Source organism: Thunnus albacares, chromosome 12, assembly GCF_914725855.1.
Source record: "Thunnus albacares chromosome 12, fThuAlb1.1, whole genome shotgun sequence".
Taxonomy (NCBI): Eukaryota; Metazoa; Chordata; class Actinopteri; order Scombriformes; family Scombridae; genus Thunnus; species Thunnus albacares.
The window spans coordinates 2,977,501-2,998,508 of NC_058117.1; the positions used below are offsets into that span (position 1 = coordinate 2,977,501).

The 21,008-nt window shown below is 39.3% G+C and overlaps 1 protein-coding gene across 2 annotated transcripts in view; it reads left to right on the forward strand.

Moving 5' to 3' along the window:
• LOC122993810 (cadherin-6-like) overlaps nucleotides 1-21,008 on the forward strand; it is an 81,719-nt gene that overhangs the window by 2,776 nt on the left and 57,935 nt on the right. The window contains exon 2 of one of the 2 annotated variants that reach the window (XM_044368262.1): nucleotides 13,273-13,313. The exons of the other annotated variant lie outside the window; for it this stretch is intronic. The gene's annotated coding sequence lies outside the window, so the exon portion shown is untranslated. The remainder of the gene's footprint in view (nucleotides 1-13,272; nucleotides 13,314-21,008) is intronic. 2 annotated transcript variants of the gene reach the window in all.

Genomic DNA, 21,008 nt, shown 5'->3' on the forward strand with positions numbered 1-21,008 from the left:
CACAATAGGGGGCTCTGTTTCCCTGAATTTAGCCTCTAAGGCAACACTGCCTCTCAGGCTGGATACGACTCCCAGGGTGGTCCTGACCCTAACCTTACTGTCTTTAGTCTAAAGCTAATCATATCCTGTCATTTGTGGAGCTTGTTGGAGACAGAAATGCTGTTGTAAACTCTGACAGCTGTAGTGAGCTGTAGTGCATGCCCCCAGGCTACCTGGATGTGGAAAAATAAAAAATCAGCTCCATTTAACCGCCCGCATTTGTAGGACTTTCACAGGGTGTGTCCTGTGATTTAACACTTCATCAGCATGTTTTTTTCAGTTCACAGTTCAACAAGATGCCAAAAATAATGTGAGAGCACGGTAGAAATATCAGAATACGAGTAGAAACTAAGAGCATAAAAAGATTTGTTTGAAACATGACATAAAATAATAAAACAAACACCACTCGGATAAAAAACAATTATATTCTCCCACTTACTAGTATTTTCCAGAGCTTTCAACTACATCAAAATTCCATCCACCGCGGAAGAGCGTGAAACACGATTGAAAGCTCCCAAAAACATAAGCAGATGTAAGATTATTTTTGTCAAACAACATTTGTAGTGTCTCACTAAAGAGAAATAAAAGATGACATAGATCAATACAAAGGATGAAAGGAGAATAAGAGCGTCTGTAACAGATAATACAAGAAAGAGTGAGTGAAAAAAAATAATGTAGGAAGATACAATTAAGTAGCAGACGAGATAACATTATAACACATTAGTAAACAAAAGAAAACAAGATTTCAAGGCTTTCAGATAAAGTAAATGTCAGGTAGAGATTTATAGAGGAAGATAGTGACACTGCCAGCTGTTGTGAGTTGTTCAGGACGGCCAATCCAAAGCCACATGATGGCCAAAGCTCAGTCACCTTTAGTCTTTATCCTGGACACAGTCACAGTCAGGTCAGTCATGCAATATGTAGTCTGTTAAGCAGTCAAAAGTTCAGAGAGATAACCCGGAGCCAAGCCAGGAAAACATTAGCACATAATCACTACAAAAAATCAGTGAAGCCCATCAGTGAAGAGAGGAAGATATTTGGCCTCTCTCTTTGTTGTAGGTAAAAGCCTTGCTTCAGCACTCTCACCACACACTGGAGGCGTTCTCTTTTTGGTTAAGGCAAACAAACAGGGCACTGCAGCAGTTAAGGCAAGAAGAGATAAAGGCGTGTAATCCTTTGTATCGCTGAAACTCAGGATGGATCTAAGTTTAGCAATACTCCTGAGATGAGCACAAAAGCCTGAATAAACAAGTATTTTAGTGTGTCATTCTGAATTAGGCCTCAGAAACAAGCTTAATGTGTTCATAAAGTTGAATGAGGGCAACTTCTATTTGGCTGAATTATTTTTTTTTCAGTTTTTCATGCAAAGAAGACAATTTATAAATATCACTTCGATCTACTGGCAGGGTGAGCTGGATATATATCTATCAAACAAAAACAAGGAGATGCCAGTTATGTACCCCGCTCTCTCTACAGTCACTTGATGTCTATTGTTTAATGTGAATGCTCTCATCACATTCTTCATGTAAGTTATCCATCTGTATATAATTCTGTCGTCGTTTGCTATTTTGGTCAATTCTGTACATACAACATCTGTTGCATGTCTGTCTGTCCTGGAAGAGGAATCCCTCCTCTGTTGCTCTTCCTGATGTTTTCTTACTTTTTCTCTATGTTAAAGGTTCTTTGGGAGGAGTTTTTTTTGTTGTTGTTGCTTATTTTAGATAGAAGACACCCTAACCCTAATGCCCTAACCCTAACCCTAAACCTAATGATAGAGGATGTTGCTTGTCAACTTCAATTATAGAAAATGGGGGTAAAAGATTAGAAAAACTTCCTTTTACTCTTAATTTGTAAATATGTAAATATCAAATTAGGCATATAATGTACAGTATAATGTATCTGAATACTAGCAGACCTAAAACTGTTGGTATGATGTTAAAATAACTGGAAAACAGTTTGGTACGATGGAAGGATCAGCCTCAACTGGCACAAATATCAATATGAGGACAGGACAAGAGAATTGCAGGGAACTGATGACCTTAATTTGATCAGCAGTCAGTTTTGCAGAAAACAGCAGGGGATGAGGTCTTCCCAGTGCAACTGATAAGTACTAAATAAAAATCTGGGATTATATGGGCTCGCTCAGAGGAGTTCAGAGATATATTTAGGGCTTACATCTTCAGTCTTTTAAATATGAGATCATATGTCTTTCATTAGCTGGTGATTATCAGACACTCTGAAATTCTAGCTTTTTTTTTTATTTAGCTGTTAAAATGTTTTCTTTCATTCTTGAATTCTTTCATCCTTAAAGAGGACGTACTGATGGCATCTTGTTTTTAGTGGAGGAACGTTATCTAAGACTGAGGAGCTGTTGTTGACAAAGTGTAACAGAACTTGCTGGTGGGAGACCAAAATGTGAATACAATTTACAATTTTTAATGACTTGTAAGAAGTGAAAACAAGTGGATTATTATTGATTGTTAAACCCTTGTGATGTCATTGAACATAACAATTTCAAAGATTTATGACATTGTTGGACTTCCAGGCTGCTTTGAAAATAGGAAGAAACTATATTTTTAAGGTTTCCATTTTCAAATCCTCACACAGTATACAATATTTATCCTGATATAATAGGTTTTATGAAACATTAGTTGAGAAATAGTTTATGAATAAAATAACCAGACAGGAATGTCTGTTTTTACACATTACGCTGTTTCATCACATTGAAATAAAAAATATAGCAATAAAACCATTAACCTTTCCTGCTCTTTGACTTGAAACACTGCACACAGTGGCTTAATACAACCAGAGATGTTAAAAGAAGAGTTACCACGGTATAAACAGTATGACAAAATCTCTGACGGTAGACAAATGTGTACAGTCGATCGTCATATCTCCTACCGTGCTTTGATTATTTTTACGACAGGGACTACAACTAAAAGACGAGTCTCATCTACTGCTACATATTACATGTTCATATTCATGTAACCTTCATTGTACTAGCAGTTCATACCGTGGGCCAAACAGCTAATGATGACTATGTTGACATGCTAACATTTGAACATCACGGCTGGATTACCAACCAGAAAAACTGCTCTTGGGGCCCAAAAGTCACAGGCTGACTATGTGTCAGTTGTTTTAGATAATTTGGTTAATTAAACAGTTGGAAGGGAATTCACACCATTAGTTCATGCTATGTGCTCATGGTGCATATTCCTTAATAATATTGTGTTTAATCGCATTACTGCAATACTACAATACTACCGGTTGTTCATGATTACTCTGTATGTAAAGTCATTAGGGAGTTAACCACACAGAGCTATCTACAGAGAAATGGTGCAAATGCTATTATCACATATCAGTTGTAGTGAATAGTCTTATTAAGGCGATGAGTTTTAAAAACAGTCAGTACATGATGTCATCTGACAGGCCAGCCACTCACACACATTTAATTATAGAAGCTCTGGATGCTAATGAAGCCCTTAAACTGCTCTGTGTGCTAATTTACGTTGATGTCCGACAACTGCCCTGACAATGGTCTTTGTGCTCTGTATGCATGTGTGTGTGTTTGTGTGTGTGTGTGTGTGTGTGAGTAGAAGGTGATAACACTGATTTTGTCCAGGTGCATCGTCAGGTACATTAAGTGGATTAAGCAGCAGAAGTGTGGCTGAGGTAAAGTTGTGTGTATATGATTTCTCCATGGAAAGCACATTTACCGTCCATGTTTTCCCAGACGATTTGCTGATTCAAACATGGACCAGGTCTGTTTTTTTAACCTGTAGACCTGCATCATCACCAGTGTGTATAATCGCATGGAAAAGCATGGACTGAAGGAATCTGTTAATACAGTATGTGCATGGTTGGGATATTAGACAGCCATAACAGTTAGCTATCACCTCCCTGTCCATAACTCCAGGCAACAGCACATACCAAATTGGTGTGCATGTGAATAGCATCAGCTTTTAACACACTGCAGAAAGCATTCACATCAAATGAACAGTTATCCTCTGACAGGTGTTCAGCTGCATCTGTCTGGAAGAGAGCCGCTAAATTGTTGTTTGAAGACAACTTCAGCCTTCCTCTCGGCTGGCTTGACAGCTTCTCCAATTACAGCTCTCTGGGCCCAATGTGTTGTGTTTGCAAATACACTAGATTGCTGTTCATCAAAGCCGGGTAAGAAAGAATGAAAAGATGTGGCAGCATGTCGAAATGCTGGAGACTGATTTACCATTTTGACTGAAATCAGATGAGACGCTTTTTTTGATCCTACAGCAACTTTCAAGCTGTCTAATTAGTGTTAGATATAGGGTGACTATGTTCAAACCCCCAAACTGGGAGCCTTAAGTGTACCGCACATTCATGCACGTGCACATGTATGTGTTTATGCACATAGGCATTTTCATCAGGATGGGGGACACTTATTTCAGGGTTTAGCACACCTACCAAGCCTACCTTTCAACACCATGGACAGCACCTCAGCAGATGAAATATTATGTTTTGTCTCCCAAAATCCACCAAGGTATTTGTCAGTTTGCACAAGTGCAGGCTGCTGGCTAAATGGCCGACAGTGACACATTCTCTGTCAACATTTTTTTTTTTTCCAACAAAACAATCTCTTTGTGGCCTATAAATAACTTTTAGACTATAACATACAAATAACTTTGACTTACATCTTCACAACACTATACCACCAGCTGGTTGCAAGTTTACAAAGATTAAAACATCGGAACCTTAATCATAATTCAAGGTTCAAGATTAACTTAACTGTCCCATAGAGTGGGAAATTTGTCTTGGGCTCTTCACCCATGCTGCAGCCATAAAAAGACAAGATTTCATATTCAGAAAAGAATACAAATGAGTTAATAAATAACAAACAAGGTTCTAAAACCACATTTCAAATACAGAAAATAAACAAAAGTGTTGATAAATAACCAAGTTTATTGGTAATAAATACCAAGGTTGTAAAAGTACCAAGGCAAACAGAGAAGACAAACACATCAATCAAAAAAAAAAAAAAAAAAAATATAGAAAATCCATTTTTCATTGAAAATCTCTTACATAAAAGATCTTCCAGTGCACATCCCAGCCTTATCTGCTACTAGTTAAAAGTTTTATTGACACCAGGTTAAATGAATTTTTAAATCTATTGTCTTCTACAAGGGACTCTGAACCTTCTACCAGAGGGAAGTAGCTGGTACTCAGTGTATAGAACATGGGATGGGTCAGTCACGATCCTCTTAGCTTGCCTTAGGTAGTCTGTTTGTAAGTAGACTGCAGGGATGTGTGTTGTTTTACCCCTATAATCTTCCATGCAGTCTGCATCAGTCATCAACATTTTAGGGTTCTACAGATATTTGTTAGGACTCAGGACACCCAGCTTGAAACCGGGACAATCTGGTGACGTCTGGTCACCATAGTTAGATACAGTAGCTGACCCGAGGTAACAAAGAGGAGAACTTTGTTGAAAATAAAATATCAGCAGTGAAGGGAGGAATACTCGCACATGATGAGAACACACTATAATCTCACTCAGGAGCTTTGCCAAGGTAGTTCCTGGTTCAAAGACTGTTGTCACACTGATACAGCTAAAGTGGAGACATTTTAAGCTTTGAGGGCCGCATGCTTCACAACATGCTGCCACCAAACCTCAAATAAACCGAAATAACTGAAAAAGTGCCTCACCTGGCTTCAAAACCTTGATATTAAGGTCTATTGTGTAACTGCAGTATTGTGCTCTATGTTGAAAGGATAGCTTAAAGGACCACAGCTCAGATTCACAATAGTTAGAGTGGATTTCAACAATGACAGTACAAAATAATCAATCATCTTCAAATTCTCTGATTCCAGCCTCTTAAATGGGAATATTTGCTGGTTTCTTTAGTCCTCTATGGCAGTAAACTGAATATCTGTTGGTTGTGGACTGTTGGTCGTGACAAAACAAGACATTTGAGGACATCCGCTTGGGCTGTAGGAAACAGTGATTGATATTGTTCACAATTTCATGGGCCAAACAACAAATCAATTAATCAAGAAAATAATTGACAGATTAATCAATTATGAAAATAATCATTAGTTGCAGGACTAATGCTGGTCATATGGAACATACTGAACATAATGGTGGACAAATGGATTATACTGCAGGAGTGGTCTCTTGAAGGTTTGTTTTTTGCTATGACAGGTCTTCATTGGAATCAATCATACCTGCTGCGTCAACAAGCCAACCGTAGCTGCCATCCTTCACATTCATGCAAGCTTTACACCTTTCAAAGCACCTTTTAAGCCCACAGGCGGTGAAGATTAGTTACTCACAAGATACATTTTTGGGTGCTGTATTCCTCTTTTTTTAGGTTTATGTGATAAGTAACTGTCAACACCCTCATATTTTAAGCGAAGAAAATCTCCAAATAGAAGAGGCAATTTAGATTGAGAGAGTTGGTTAGACTTTGGAAAATGCAAGTGGATGGTATTAAACAGAGTCACCTAAACTTGCACATGTGCAGATAAAGGGATTTCTCTGAAAAGAACAATTAATATAGCTGGAGGTGTGGGTACTTGACAGGGCAGCTGTGATAACTTCCATATAGGAAGAGTGAACAGGAAGAATGTGTAGTCTCTTAACTCACTTATTTACCCACACCTTGTTTCACAGGTTGTAAAAAACACAAAGGCAAACATGAACTATCTTTCCAAAAGGGACTGTCTTATTTGTTTGGTGTGAAGTGGTTCTCATCAGCCTTTGTCTGCTTTAATTGGAGGTAAAAGGAGAAGCAGAAGCACTTGATACAGAGTATATGTCGGCAAAAAGTAGTTTGAAGTTGAATAGTTAATTAATTGACTCCCTCACAAACCAACCACTGGTGTGAACTGTATTTCACAGAGAACTGTTGAATGGTGTAAGAGTACAAAGACAGAGGCTAAGTTGTTCAATTTTATTAGTTTTTTGATTATGGTTCATTGGATTGAATTGGACAGGACATTCTGCTGTGATAAAACAGTAGAGTAAAAGAGGCTGTATTTCAAAGAGAGATTTTATTACATTGCTCTAGATGGGTTGTCAGATTTTTTTTTTACATGTTTTCTGGCCCAGTTTTTATCTTCAGCGTATTCCTCTGTGAGATGCTTTAAATAGAAAATACTACATATTTTGCCTGGAACAGTAGAAATAGTACCATGAGTCATATATCTGTAATTTGTTAATTATTGACTGGTTAGACTTGTTGTAAGGGAGCTGCAACCCGACTGGCAAGAGCATGACTAGTAAGGTTATTAATGTGAGTTACTGACAGTGCTTCCCTGAGGACAGTAGACCACATAAAACCAAGTGCTCTCCACTCGCCATGCCCTTGTACATCATATATACCGCTCGGTTAGATAATGTACTGTACAAATGCTCCTTTTTTAGCCACCGCCCACTATCAAGGCTGTGAACTGCTAACACTGAACTTCGGTCCATCCATCCATTTTCTGTAGCCACTGATTGTGTGCAGAGTTACAGGAGGCGGGGTGTCATTGGGTGAAAGGTGGGGGACACCTTGGACAGTTCATCGGGGAGAGCTTGATTTCTTAAAGCTGAAATCAGTGCCATACCATCAGTTGCCCCAACTCATTCTGGAATGTAAAAGATTCTTCTCTCAAGGCAAAAATGATGGATGTAAATGGTTGGTAACCAAGACCTAACCCAAGTCATGTTAGTTCATAATGATAATCAGATTTAAACTAAGTGTCAGTACTTCTAGTGCCACAGTGGATCTGAGCAGATATGTATTGCTGCTTGTTCATTGTTGATGCATCATGTTGTTGCAAGTATTATTGATCTCTGCCTGTCTGGATCTGTTTGGGTTGACCACAGTTTGGACCCGGTCCAATTATCTCTGGATGTATTAAGATCATATCTGACTGATCTCTTTCAGATCAGGTTGGTTTTTAAAGTATTTGTTGATCTAGTTGTAGACCATTTAAAACTTCAATGGTTCAGTTTAGATAATAACTGAGCACACACACATGCTACCAACATCTTTAACAGCCGGAAACAATCATCTTATGACAAACCATAATTCCTATTATTACATCATTCAGATCTTCTTAAAAGGTCAGTTCACCCAAACTACAAAGACATATTTTCTCATTTAACATAGGCACTATTTCTTTTTCTTGTAGAAAATATTTTCACTAAAAACAGTTAACCATGAGGTCTTATCCAGGTTTACAAGCATATAAACCCTGAAAGAGATGTTACTGTTGATTTTTGTTTTCTGCACTGCAGTAGAAAATGAGTGCTTATCATATTATGAATACCTTTTATAATATATATATATGGATTTGTATCTCTGAGCACAGTGTTGAAATGGTTACTTTGTGAATAAAGACTTATACTCCCTCTATCTTTATCAGCCGGAGCTGTAGTTTGAGCCCAAAGAGTGCTGAAATCGGTCACTTTTGGACCTGACATAGAAAAGAGTGATGTGGTAGCTGGAGCTGGCTGAACATAAATATCTGATTGTGGTTTCTGAAACGAGTTGATTTTTCTCACTCGACTCCTAAACTGCTTCCAAATTGGATTCATCCCTTGTAGAAGAGATTAAGATAAGAGGAAGCTACACTGATCCCCACAGTGAGAAGGAGGATGTAATGTATAGAAAAAGGGGGTGAGACAAATGCATGCAAGTGGGCAAATTAAAGTGGATGATTAGATCAGGGCTGAGATGTTCATTTCAACAGGAAGCTTTTTATGAACTGAGCTTTGTCTTGTTTGTGTGTTTTTACACTCTTTTAACCATGTCCTTACCCCTTACAAACTCATGTAAACACACACTAGTTTACAAGGGTAGATGTTTGCTGATTTGCATAGTAATGGTCTTCTACATTCCAAAGGCGAGTGACAAAAGCGTTGTCTCTGCCTGTGTGTGTTCCTGCTGTTTCTCAGCTCTCTGGCAGCCATAAAACAGGGGTTCTCATGATAAAATGTCCTTGTGAATGACAGAACTGCAAACAGAGCACCACTACAGACCCCCGTAAACACCGTCACACACAAAGCAGCTTTTACAATGGCAGACAAAGTCAGACTGAAGCCTTTTTCCAAAACAGAGTTGAGTTTTCCTGTTTCAACCTTAACAAGTAAATGTTACTTCTCCATTTGCTTTCTTAAGAAAAACCTTTTTTGAAAATGTTAGTATAACACATGATAAGACTTTTTGTTCTGTTATTGTGTCCAGCAGAGCCCCCACATGCCCAGTTGAGAGTAAAGTTTTATGAACTGAAGCATTGAGCTGGATGAAAATTTTATTTATTTGGGGTCTTTAATGATCCCTGAAAGAGATTGTTGTAGCAGCTGGTACTACTGTAGGATTAGGGCAAAGAAAAGAAGGTATACATCAGAGTAGGGGTTGTATAAACATTATGTGAACACAACCAGCAATCACAGCATGAGAAACATAACTGAAAAAGACTGTAGGAATGGCAAGTAGAAAATATGGAACCCAGTGATCAGGAGAATCCCTGTGATGGTTTGCAAAGACAAGTTAAAGTTCACTTACTTCATTTATACTTAATAATGCTGGTATGACTGAGCTTTTAAGGATTCTTTAGCCTACACACATTTCCAAGTATTATCTACATGTAAATCTCCACTTAATGCCACTCCTTGAGTCTTTCACTCAGGTATTTTATCCAGTTTAATTCAGTTGTTGGTTTGCCACTTGTGAATGAAATCTAACACTATCTAACTCTGACTGATCCTTTAAGCCATTGATCAAGAAGAAATAACAAACATTTGATAGTTCCGGCTTCTAAAAACGTGAGGATCTGTTGCTTTTCTCTGTTTGTCTGCACTATTACATTTTTAAAAATTACACATGTCTCTGATTCTGGTATTTCCTAGACTTGGTATCATCAAATCAGATGTTTTACACTAAAATATAAAAATAGAATTAAAGCATTTTTAATTATTCTCCTCCAGAAGTAGAAAAAAACCTTGAAGTAGCATTTAGATAATCATGTAGGAAGATGTTTAAAAAGTAAAATAATTAGATAAACATTCTGGCTTTTTAGTTATTAGTGACTTTTTGTGACTGGTCACATCTGGTCACCTGCTTTGGGAAAACATTATGGACATTCTTCACTATTTCGTGGCAGTTTATAGATTTATTTGACAGATCAATTGTGATGAAAATAATCATTAGTTGCAGCCCTAGCAAAATATAAAAGTGTCCACTCCTTCTGTCCAGAGAAAGTTAGACCACCAAAGGAAGAGACTCTGACGTTCCCTTGCAGGATTTCAGGTCAATGATTTTATAAAATTCCAAACTGTCTCCCGCTGTGTTTTGGGTCTGCTGGTGTGTGATAAAAGCTGCTCATGTTGTGTCAGGTCTCTCATCTTCCTCAGTCCTGCTGACCCCCCACCCCAAGCCCTCTCTCTCTGGTTACATAACACTGTAAATCCTAAAGTACCATCTGGTACCGACAACACTATCCATCACTAATTGTTGTTGATGTACATGGCAACAGTCATCAGAGCTCACACAAACTGAAACACAAACTGAAACACGAACTGAAACATATTCTTGTGAGGACCTGCCCAACTCAAAGAAAGACAGAAGAGATTAAACGAGCACACTTTACTTTCTCTAAAGATGTTAAACTCAAACTTTGTTTTGCATGATAGTGAAACCAAATGCATATCTCTCACGCACACTCTTACATCCATTTCCTGGAGACTTACCCTAACCCTGACCTTAACCACTCACCCAAAAATCATTTGGGTCCCCAATTGGACAAGCCATCTCCAAGTCTGAAACGTGTCCCCAAAAGTAGGATAAGTCAACGCCCCTCCAGCCCACCCCCCCACCCCCTCACACACACACACATTTCAACATCTATTATCTCCCCTTTGTTAAGATTAAAGCAGCTCAGGTTGCATGGTGGATTAGGTTGGTTGAGGCTTTGTAATTGCTGGGAATGGGTCGCCCCACTGAGTGTTTGTGTGTATATGTGTGTGTGTTGGGGTCAAGCATAGGGGGCAGGGATTACATGACCTACGATGTATATGTCCTGTTGTGTGCTTTGTCAGTTCCTGTGAACCATTACACACCACTAAAAGCCTGCTTGTAAATGGCCCCAGTATAATGCAGAAAGAGCTCAGAGCTTTAAATCGTATGTTTACGTCCCATTCAGATCAAAGCCTGGATGTTGTTTAGTTTGCATGTGGTGCAGATCTTAATATGCATTAACTCTCATTGTCCAAACTACTTGACTAAATACCATATATGTAGGTCACTGTAAGGACACACACGGTTGAGAGCTTTTGCATATACAGCCCCGCCCCCACACACGAAATACATTTGTACCAGAGGGGACAGGCTGGACATGGAAGACTAAAGGTCTGCAGGTTTTTATGTAAAATAATGTTACTAAGCTCTGTGCTTGAGGTAGAGACACTAATATAAAACCACATTCAAACACGCTGTAATAACAATTGCAGTGGCTGCCTGGAAATGAGGTGTCAGTGCCAGTCAACTCATTCCAGTCACTAACTCCGCTGTCACATTGTGAGCAACCCCATCAACAAGGTCAATGATTTCCTTAAACACTGAGTGACCTCAAAACGTGGCCTGAACTCTTCATTCTGATGTGGTTTTGTTGGATGAACAGTGGTTTTAGCTAGCGTGAGCTAAATGGATGAGCTGTTTGTTAAAGCTATTCAAAGCTACCAGATTGAAGTATCTGACTGAGATTTAAGCCTTTTCGGCCAATTGGAGGCAGCGGATCAACCTGTAAACATAACATTTGATAGATTACCACCTTACTAAACAGACAGAGAGGAACATTAACATTCACTTAGTCATGTATGTGTCCACCTGATGAATGGAAGTCCAATGTTCACCCTCATTTTAACTGTGGTTTGATCTCCTGAGAAGTATAATGGATACCCCTACAGTGTAATGGAAATAGCACAACACCTGTCTGTTTATAAAACTAGTTTGACAAAAAGGTTTTGTTTGGAAGGTGTGAAAGCATTAAAATGGACGGACAGTCTGTGGAGTGGCTGTTAAGGCTTTACAAATAACCATTTTACTGTTTGAAAAGTGTCTAGGCCCACTCAGCCTTATTAAATGTGCATAAAATTAAATCAAACTTGGTTTGTAGTAGAAAAAGTAAATGTACCAGTTGTCCAGAACACCATCCATTTACAGCTTCTGTATTTGGTTTAAAAAGTTTGCTGCACGTTGTTCCACAGGTGATACTTGTTGCTGTTTTGCTGTGTGTTCATGTGCTCTGGGAATAATCCTTGAAGGCTCTCCTTTTTAATTAAATAAAATCCAATTTTTTACATTTTGCTTGTTTCTTTTCCATGTTTGATTTTCAGACAAGATAACTTGTGAACACAGTGTTTTTTGGTGGCCAAAAATTCAAGTTTAGAGTGTCCACAGTTATACAGCTGCACGTATACAGAGCAGCCTGTGTTATTTTTCATACTTTGACTTTGAATATGTTCACAAGTACTATTGCATGACTTGTGGACATGAAGCTAGATGTGAGTGTGACTTGCTCAGCACAGGCTTACTATATACAGTATACTGTATAGGAGTCCAGGCGCCACATGGTGTTTAGAGCAAGTCCTCTGTAGATGTGTCTGCAAGCAACAGATTCTTTGAGATTCAGGGCTGTGTTTAAAGTCAAGTCAGCGACTCTCTAAGCCAAGTGAGAATGTTGTGTTGCTACCAAAAACTGAGACATTTTGAGGTTGCGGTGCTGATGTGCAACATTTGGAGATGTCATATGCATAAGACAGTTTGTTGAAATTGGAAGTACTTTGTAATAATCTGCATCTGCGATGAGTTGTGAGCATGTATTTAGGAGAGTCACTTTCAAACCACAGTATAATCATCCTCTGAACACAGAGAAATGATTTCTCCTTGTACAAAATAATTTCAAATGAATATATATATATAAAGTAAAGGTGAAAGAAGTCTGAGCAAAAGAGTAATAACTATAGCCATATCAAAGACATAAATTATGCCATTTTATCAAAATTGTACGTGGCTCCCTGTGTGCACTGGTGCTTTAATGATATAATGACCTGCCTGAACTTTCAGTTTATAAAGAATGAGACAAATATTTCTTTCTTATTACTCTATGCAACATCAAAGCAGTTTAATGTGATACTTTTTAACATTTAATATCATATTTTAAAATGTAATTTGATGTAATGTTTATAACTTTTCCATGTAATTTCAGTTTTTTTCCAGATAGGGGAAGCAACAGAGTCCATTTCTAAGGTGTGTCTAGTGCTACATCAAATCTGTATTAGAACTGCAGGCTTTACTAGAAAATTCCCTCAGGTGAAAAACAACATCTACACCTTCTTGATATTACTAGTAGGAAGTAGGCAATGGCTTTGCAGTGTCAGGAAGCACTGAGCTTCTTCTTTCTATACTCTGATGTTATATAGTTATACTCAGTGATCTGCATTTCTGTTTACATGTCTGTATCTAAAGTATTTTACTTTTATTCAGTTCACATTGGTGCACTCTGTCCTATAGTGAATAAATGACTTTATGGATTAAAGACTTTTAGAACTGAAATCAGGTGATTAAATTTCATCTGCAGTTCAGATAGACCCATGAGCTCATAGCTGCCCCTTGTGGTCAATGGAGGAAAAATGCACTCCAACTGGAGTTCTCAGCAATTACCAGAATCGACAGCCGTTGCAGTGGATGTTTTCCCCCATCGGCAACAGTAATGTCCAGTCCAACTTGGTGCATCAGAATGAGACAGACAGCTTTACTTTGCTTACAGCTACACTCTGAAAACTCATGCAAGAATAACTCCTATGAAACCAGTGCGAACATGTAGCTTCTCGTGCCTTTTAAATGATAGCAAAACGGGACTCATATTCTGTATTCTGGTTAGAGAACTCTAAGGTGATGTTAATTTAGTCACAGAGGAACTGAGAGACAAGCAATGACCCATTTCCTTCCAATCAAGAGTGTCTGGGAAGTGGATATACATTTTAAAATGTAGAAAACGTTGTTGAAGATGATCTTCTTTACTGCAAAATGATTATGTGACGATAGCAGGAATTCGACATACCATTCTCTCTGTTTGTAACATAAAACTGTGTGCTAATGGTTAGAGTTTGGTGAATAAAACAAATAAAGCTACAGATAGGTTGAGGGTTCATTGAGGTTTATGCAACTTAAGCAACCTAAATTAAGATCAGTGTTTGAGATTAGTCTCAGATGTTGGTTTCACTGCCCACATCTGAGACTAAGGTTAGGTGCAGTTTCAGTTAGGAAAATATATTACTGTCAAGTTTTCTGGACCCATCATGTTATTTTAATTGGAAACCTTTGTTCTCTCACAAAACATTGTGAGACTCAAACTAATGTGGACCCATGAGAATTGTAGGTCTTTGCTTTCGCATTCCCCTCCACAGGTTAATAAACCTGTTTTTGGATTTATTATTTTTTTTAAGAAAGAATTGATGTGCTGATTTTGTATTCTTTGCTGTATTTGGAAGCATCAGAGAGCCTGGTGATGATAATAAGAGTCTTGATCACAGCAGGAGTGTTGAGAGCAGAGTCAGGATGCTATGTGATGGCCTGCGGACCACACACTGGCTACACACTAGCTGCCTGTCATACACAAAGATCCTGCGTGTGTGTCTATGTGTGTATATTTAAGTTAGTAGTATTGATCCCTGCTTTATAACAAAGGGCTGTCGAACTACCTGGACACATTGAATATTGAATAGCTGAGGTAGCTGGTGCTGTCCTTAGAAAACAGAGACTGGGCCAGTGTGCACCTCATTCATTTCATCAGCATCAGCATTTATAGACACTCTCGCTGAGCCTTGTAGGACTGACTTCAGCCCACACTGGTAAAAAATTTGTCGTTTCCTAGTAACCATTGAAAATGAATCAACCACAACTCTTTAGTAATCTTTGTATGAAATTGACTAGTCAAGTCATGTGTGTGCAATGTCTCTGAAAATACTGACATGCCATTGGTCTTCTCTTGCCCCCCCCATTGTTTTCCTGTTCTCCTGCTGATTAGCTGTAAAAGAAAATAAGTAGCTATACCAAACTGGCCATCAGTAGTTAGTAAACACAAACAGCTTTGTTAAAACGTTGGGTAATATTAACGCATATTCTTGACTATACCTCATTGTGGTTAAGTGGTTTTGTCCATGTGAGAGTAATGATCAATAACAATCAATCATTATTTTCATGTTAACAGCATTTCTCCCTTTTTGCCTGACTAGGAGTGGTTAACTTTAGTAATGTGATGTAAAGAACTGCCGCAGTTACCGGATTACCGTGGTAACGCAATCACATCATGCCAACTGCAGAGTCAAGCTGATCTCTGCTTCACCGCTAAATGAGCAGCTCAAGTGAAGGGACATCGGTTATTCTCTCAAGCTTGACATGAAGAATGATGCCAAATGCCGACCAGTATTCCTGCTGCAAAGTTGGCCTTTTAATGACAACTCTGGAATAAAGAAAGACATTTAGACTATAGAAGCTATAAAGAATAGACAGGATACAGGAATAAATGCATTCGAAAAGTTTACCGTATTGGTCCGAATATAAGTTTTTCTTGGAAATATGATGAAAAAGTGGGGTTGTCTTATAATATATTATATTATAATATATATTGTAAAACCAACTCCTTCACAGAGTGTTGCATTATGGGTTGTTTGTGGCATTAATGTTGCTAGGCTAGCGAGTGTCTTAAAGTCTGTTTATAGTGAGTGTGTCAGAGTCAGTCAGCACTAAAAGTGTTTCATTCGTCTAGTTTAACCTGCAGGAGTTTCTGAAGGCTCGTGTAATGTGTTTTTCTGCCACGGAAGAAATAAATTAATGAAGCGTGAAAACGAGTCCAAAGCATCTTCCAACGTCTCTACTGCAGTAATGGAATATGTCAAGCTGCCAAATACCACTGAAGCAGATGATATGGAGCTCAAAAAGACAAAAAGGCAGTCTCCCTCAGAGTTAGACATCCGTCCTCCCTGCTGCTCTCTGCTGTAAACACACGTAACGTTAGCTGTTAGCGAGCAGCTGCTCTTATGTCTCTCCAGGTCTCAGTGCTTGTTTTTGGAAGAAATTCTCCTGCTCTCTGACAGTCTCCTCTTGATGTGTCTCTCTCTCCGGATGGCAGACGGGTTGCCACAGTTCTGGTTCGAAGCAGCGGCCGTCCTCTGGCTCATCCCCGTGTCTGTGTGCGCTGCAGCCCGGCTGTACACAGAGGAGGACCTGCTGGTCATCCAGAGCAGCAGCAGCCTGAAGCCTGCTGTCACAATGACATCAAATCAGGCATTGTGACACCTTCCCACAAGGTTGTGCAGAGGTGATCAGTCTGTTGTTTTTTTTCCCTGCGATTAACTAACCAATGAAAAGTTGGTCGACTAAGACGGTTGGTTGACTAAGAACTATTAGGGGTCAGCCCTACATTAATCAAAGCTTATGCTTAAAGAATAAAGTAAAGTATATTGTATTCTTTTCTTATTGTATAGTTTAGTTGTATAATTTGAGTCAATTATTTGAATCGGTTCTTTCATACAAGTGTCATAAATAGAAATAATAACAGTAACACTAGTAACATAGCAGTTGTGTACCAACTGTGTATTAATCTGTAGCTGAAAGTAGGCCCCAACAAATGTCCTCCTTTTTTAGTAACATTTGCTAAAAACTAGCTTTGACCAGCTGTTTTAGGAAATTACTGAAACTATAGGTATAAATAAAATAAAATATATTATAAATATTTCCACTTTTATAACAGTGTCATAAGAGCTAAGACACAGTTTGGGAACAAATTGTTCTCATGAAGTGCTGAAATCAAGCCCAGCCAAACTGCAGCTAGATACAGAGGTTCTCAAGGGTTAGCTCAACACACACACAAACAAGTGATTTTCACCCAAAGCAAGGCCAGACTGACCTTAAGTGTCCACCAGTATATCAAGATAAACTGAGACGGAACAGAAACTCCATCCAAGAACGAAAAAAGGTTACTCCAGTACGTAAAAGTACAGTCAAAAGATGATTGGCAAAGTACAGCCTCAGTGTCACAACTGCAGCTATATTGTGTCTGTTTGAAATCCAAGAAAGAGCAACGAGCACTGACTTGCACGACTTTTAATCCACAAGCCTCAGATTTGAACAGTGAATACCTTTTAGAGAATTCAGAAAGGTTAGAAGTGTGCTTCTGCTGGGAGTCTGAGATGCAGTTGAAATGTGCTGGAATATTACAGAATAATAAGAAAAGTGAATAAGAAATGTTAGAGTGCATGTTGATGAACTCAAGCAAACAGTTCAATAAATACTGTCAGTCTTTTTTAGCCATACTTGCATCATGGCTCCAGGGATAGCAGTGTTGATTGATTGGTTAGTTGGTTGCTTGGTTTTTCCTTTGGTCCCAAATAAAATAGCCTATCTGGAGAATCATTGCATGGATTGCCATAAAGTGTGTGGTCTCTAGACTCTTCATCTAGCATCGACTGTAGACTCTTAAGGTGTCAGTATGCTTCAGAGTGCTTGTTAAGTGTTGGATACCCCCTCTCTCCAAACTGCTAAGACAACAGAATTGGAGAGGGCTGCTTCCAAGCAACTAAGGAAGATTTGAACTTCTTTTTTTCAGTCTTCACACAACTACTTCTGTCCCTTTGTGCAAGCTAGTGCAACACTGCGAACGCTTTTGAGGAAACATGCTTTTTACCTCGTCTTTGAGTGCGGCCATTCAGAGCAGCTACAAACTGTTTGCCTTTGAAGCGATCAAAGGACTGTGAACAAATTGATTTGTTTTGACCTTACTCCAGCTTTTAGCACTCATATTACTAAAAAACTTATGCAGACTTTTTGGACCCCATTTTTTTTTCCAGCCAATGAAACCAAATGATGAAGCTGGAAAATCTGTGATACAACTTCAAAGTCTCTAATATGTATGTTAATATGTACTGTGAGAAGATATACATTTCTCAACCAACAGGATTTTCATCATGCTTTTTATATTAAGGTAGCTATCCCTTTAACATATTTGGGTATACTGCCATTGTGTTCAATGCTGCAGGTCACTGAGCAGGCCTCTTTTTGGCAGTATTAGATTTTTGTATGATTTTTGGATCAATGTGATGAATTACTGTGATTTATCACATATTTAATTTGCTGGATAAACCAAAAACAGACATCCCTGTTTGGTTACTTTATACATGGTCATTTCACCAGTAATGGTAATATTCAGTTCACATAAAAATGTTTGAATATACAGATATGAAATGTTGGAACAGGAAGTTGTTTCCATGCCACTGTGACTTATTTTAAATGAGAGTTATCTAGGTTTCCCAAACAAATTCTAACCCAGTTATGATGTTTACATCCTAAGCTAAAAACTGGGTTACTTACTGACTGGGCTCTGCATGTTTCCTCAGACTGAATATCTAATGAGACGACTGACAGAATGACTGACTGACTGAGTGACTGGTAGGTGGATTAGGAAGACATGCATACACTGACCGTGGCTGGCTAACAGACTGTCTGACTGACTGACTTCTAATATCTGTTCCGTATGAAAGAGAATGATTCATGGCAATGTCATGTGGATCACAAAAAAAGTTGCTGAAAAAGTTTACTCTTTAAAAACTTGCAGTCAAGTCTCTAAAGTCAAGGTGCAACTTCTGCACCTCGTCTATGGTTTATTCATAATGAGACTCACACTCCCAAGGACCAGGGACTGGACTATCTGACGGCTCTGTGAGAATGTATGTGTGTGTGTGTGTGTGTGTGTGTGTGTTTCACTGTTTGTGTGTGTCTGAGGGAGAGACAGCGAGTGTGAGTTAAAACTGGATAGGCGGTATGGATGCTGTTGGCTGCCTTCAGATGGCTGGTCTATTCTGATGGAAAGGGGTGGCTGGGTTTGTGCTTCTCTCTCTCTCTCTCTCTCTCTCACACACACACACACACACACACACACACACACACACGCACATAACACGCACACACACATAAGCTGCTCGGTGGCTGACATTCTCCTTTTTTCACCTCTAATTGGTCCTCTGGGAGTTGTCAGAGGTCTCAGTGGCTGTCTGCAAGGTGGCAACACACACACTCTCACACACACACACACACACACACACACACACACAGAGCCATGCTTCAGGAGAAGCGGGAGATGGAGGCGACAAAGGTAGAGAGGCACCGTGATTGTCACCTGAAGGTCATGAACATTTATCACTGTTTGTAAAGACAAAGGAGGGGAGGTGGGAGAGGAAATATCACGTTGGCCTGTGCTGCTGTTCTAAAGTGGGCAAGACTGCTGTATGAGTCCAGACTGCTTTAATAACACTCTCACTACTGTTTTAGGCACACCAACTCATACAGGCCACCTAAATGCATTTTGTGTTTGTGTGAAAAGGCCACCAAGTTTCATCTGTATTGAGTTGGCTCCAGCATATAGAAACTTGCAAGTGATATCTGGCAGCTGTTAAGAGGTGGCAGCATGTCTTGCACAGCTTGAGTCTCAAAATAATTGAACAGGCTCAGTAGTTCATTTCTGTGCTCTTTTTAAAGAGTGTTGGAAGTTGGAAGCCTCATTATATCACATTATGTCATTTAAAGTAGGTTGTAGAATTATGATTTACAGTTCTTTCTCCACAATGCATTCCTACACCAGACTGGACATTATAATGCATCACTCATTTGGTTGCCGTGGCTGGAAAAAAAAATATGGCAGTTGTTTTGGAAGATTTCTCTCGTAACTGCTGATGTGCAGTGTAGTGCAACAGCAGGGAGTCTGACACCTAAACTATACAACAATATCAGTTTCTGAGTAAACTTTAGTTGCAGACATGTGACATAACAGCCTAAATCGCAGGTTCTTCCCAACATCTTTTTTCTTGGGACTCCAATATTAGATCAAAATCTTTGCAATCCCAGTATTTACAATGTAGACATTTGTTTGCTCCTGGATTCTTTAAATGACACAGCAATTTTTGATGAAAAGTTGGGTTTCTACTAGCAATTTCTTTCATTATCAATGCCAGATATTTTCTCATTTTATTGATCGTTTGTAAAATGTAAAAATGTGGATCACAATTTCCAATGTGATGAAATGAAGCTGAACTTAATATAAATTAATTTAAACCTGCAATAAATGATTTTGGCCACTTAGGGGCAGCAGAAACAAGTTGTGAACACAAGTCCAATATTCACTCTGTTTTAGCTCTGTTTTTACTCTCTACCAACTGCTGAGGGAAATATCTGGCTCTTTAGCTGCTAAACAACATCTGCTCTCTGATGTCCAGCTCTTCCTCTCTGCCTCCTCCTGTCATCGACCCTCTTTCTGGGAGCTCGCCATCTCTACTCCATTTTACTGGCGTCAGGCAGAGTCACATTGAGGAAATCCTCAGGAAGATGAAACCCTGTACTTGTGCCCTGGACCCCATTCCCACAACTCCGCTCAAATCATACATCCCCATTCTCATGCCCCTGACCAAACTGTCAACCTCTTCCTTCAAACTAGTAGTGTTCCATCTGTCCTCAAGGTCGTAGTCATCCGCTCCCTCCTCAAGAGGCCCACCCTGGACCCAGAAGTTCTTGCCAGCTACAGACCTATCTCCAACCTCCCTTTACTGTCCAAGGTGTTGGAGAAGGTGCTCTTTACAGGGATCCAGAAGCTCCAGCACATTCAGAACAGCGCTGCCAGGATCCTGATAAGACACAAACATATAATACCAATTCTGTTTTCATTGCACTGGCTCCTTGTCTCCTTCACGACTGACTACAAAATCCTACTACTCACATACAAATCCGTCAAAGGATATGCTCCTCCCTACCTACAGGAACTGATCATACCAAAAACCTCCACCCACATCCTTAGATCTGCCAGCAGCCTGCTCCTACAGGCTCCCAGCGCCAAGCTCTGCACCATGGGGATCAAGCCCTCTACTCTGCTGCATCACGCTTGCGGAACAGCCTCCC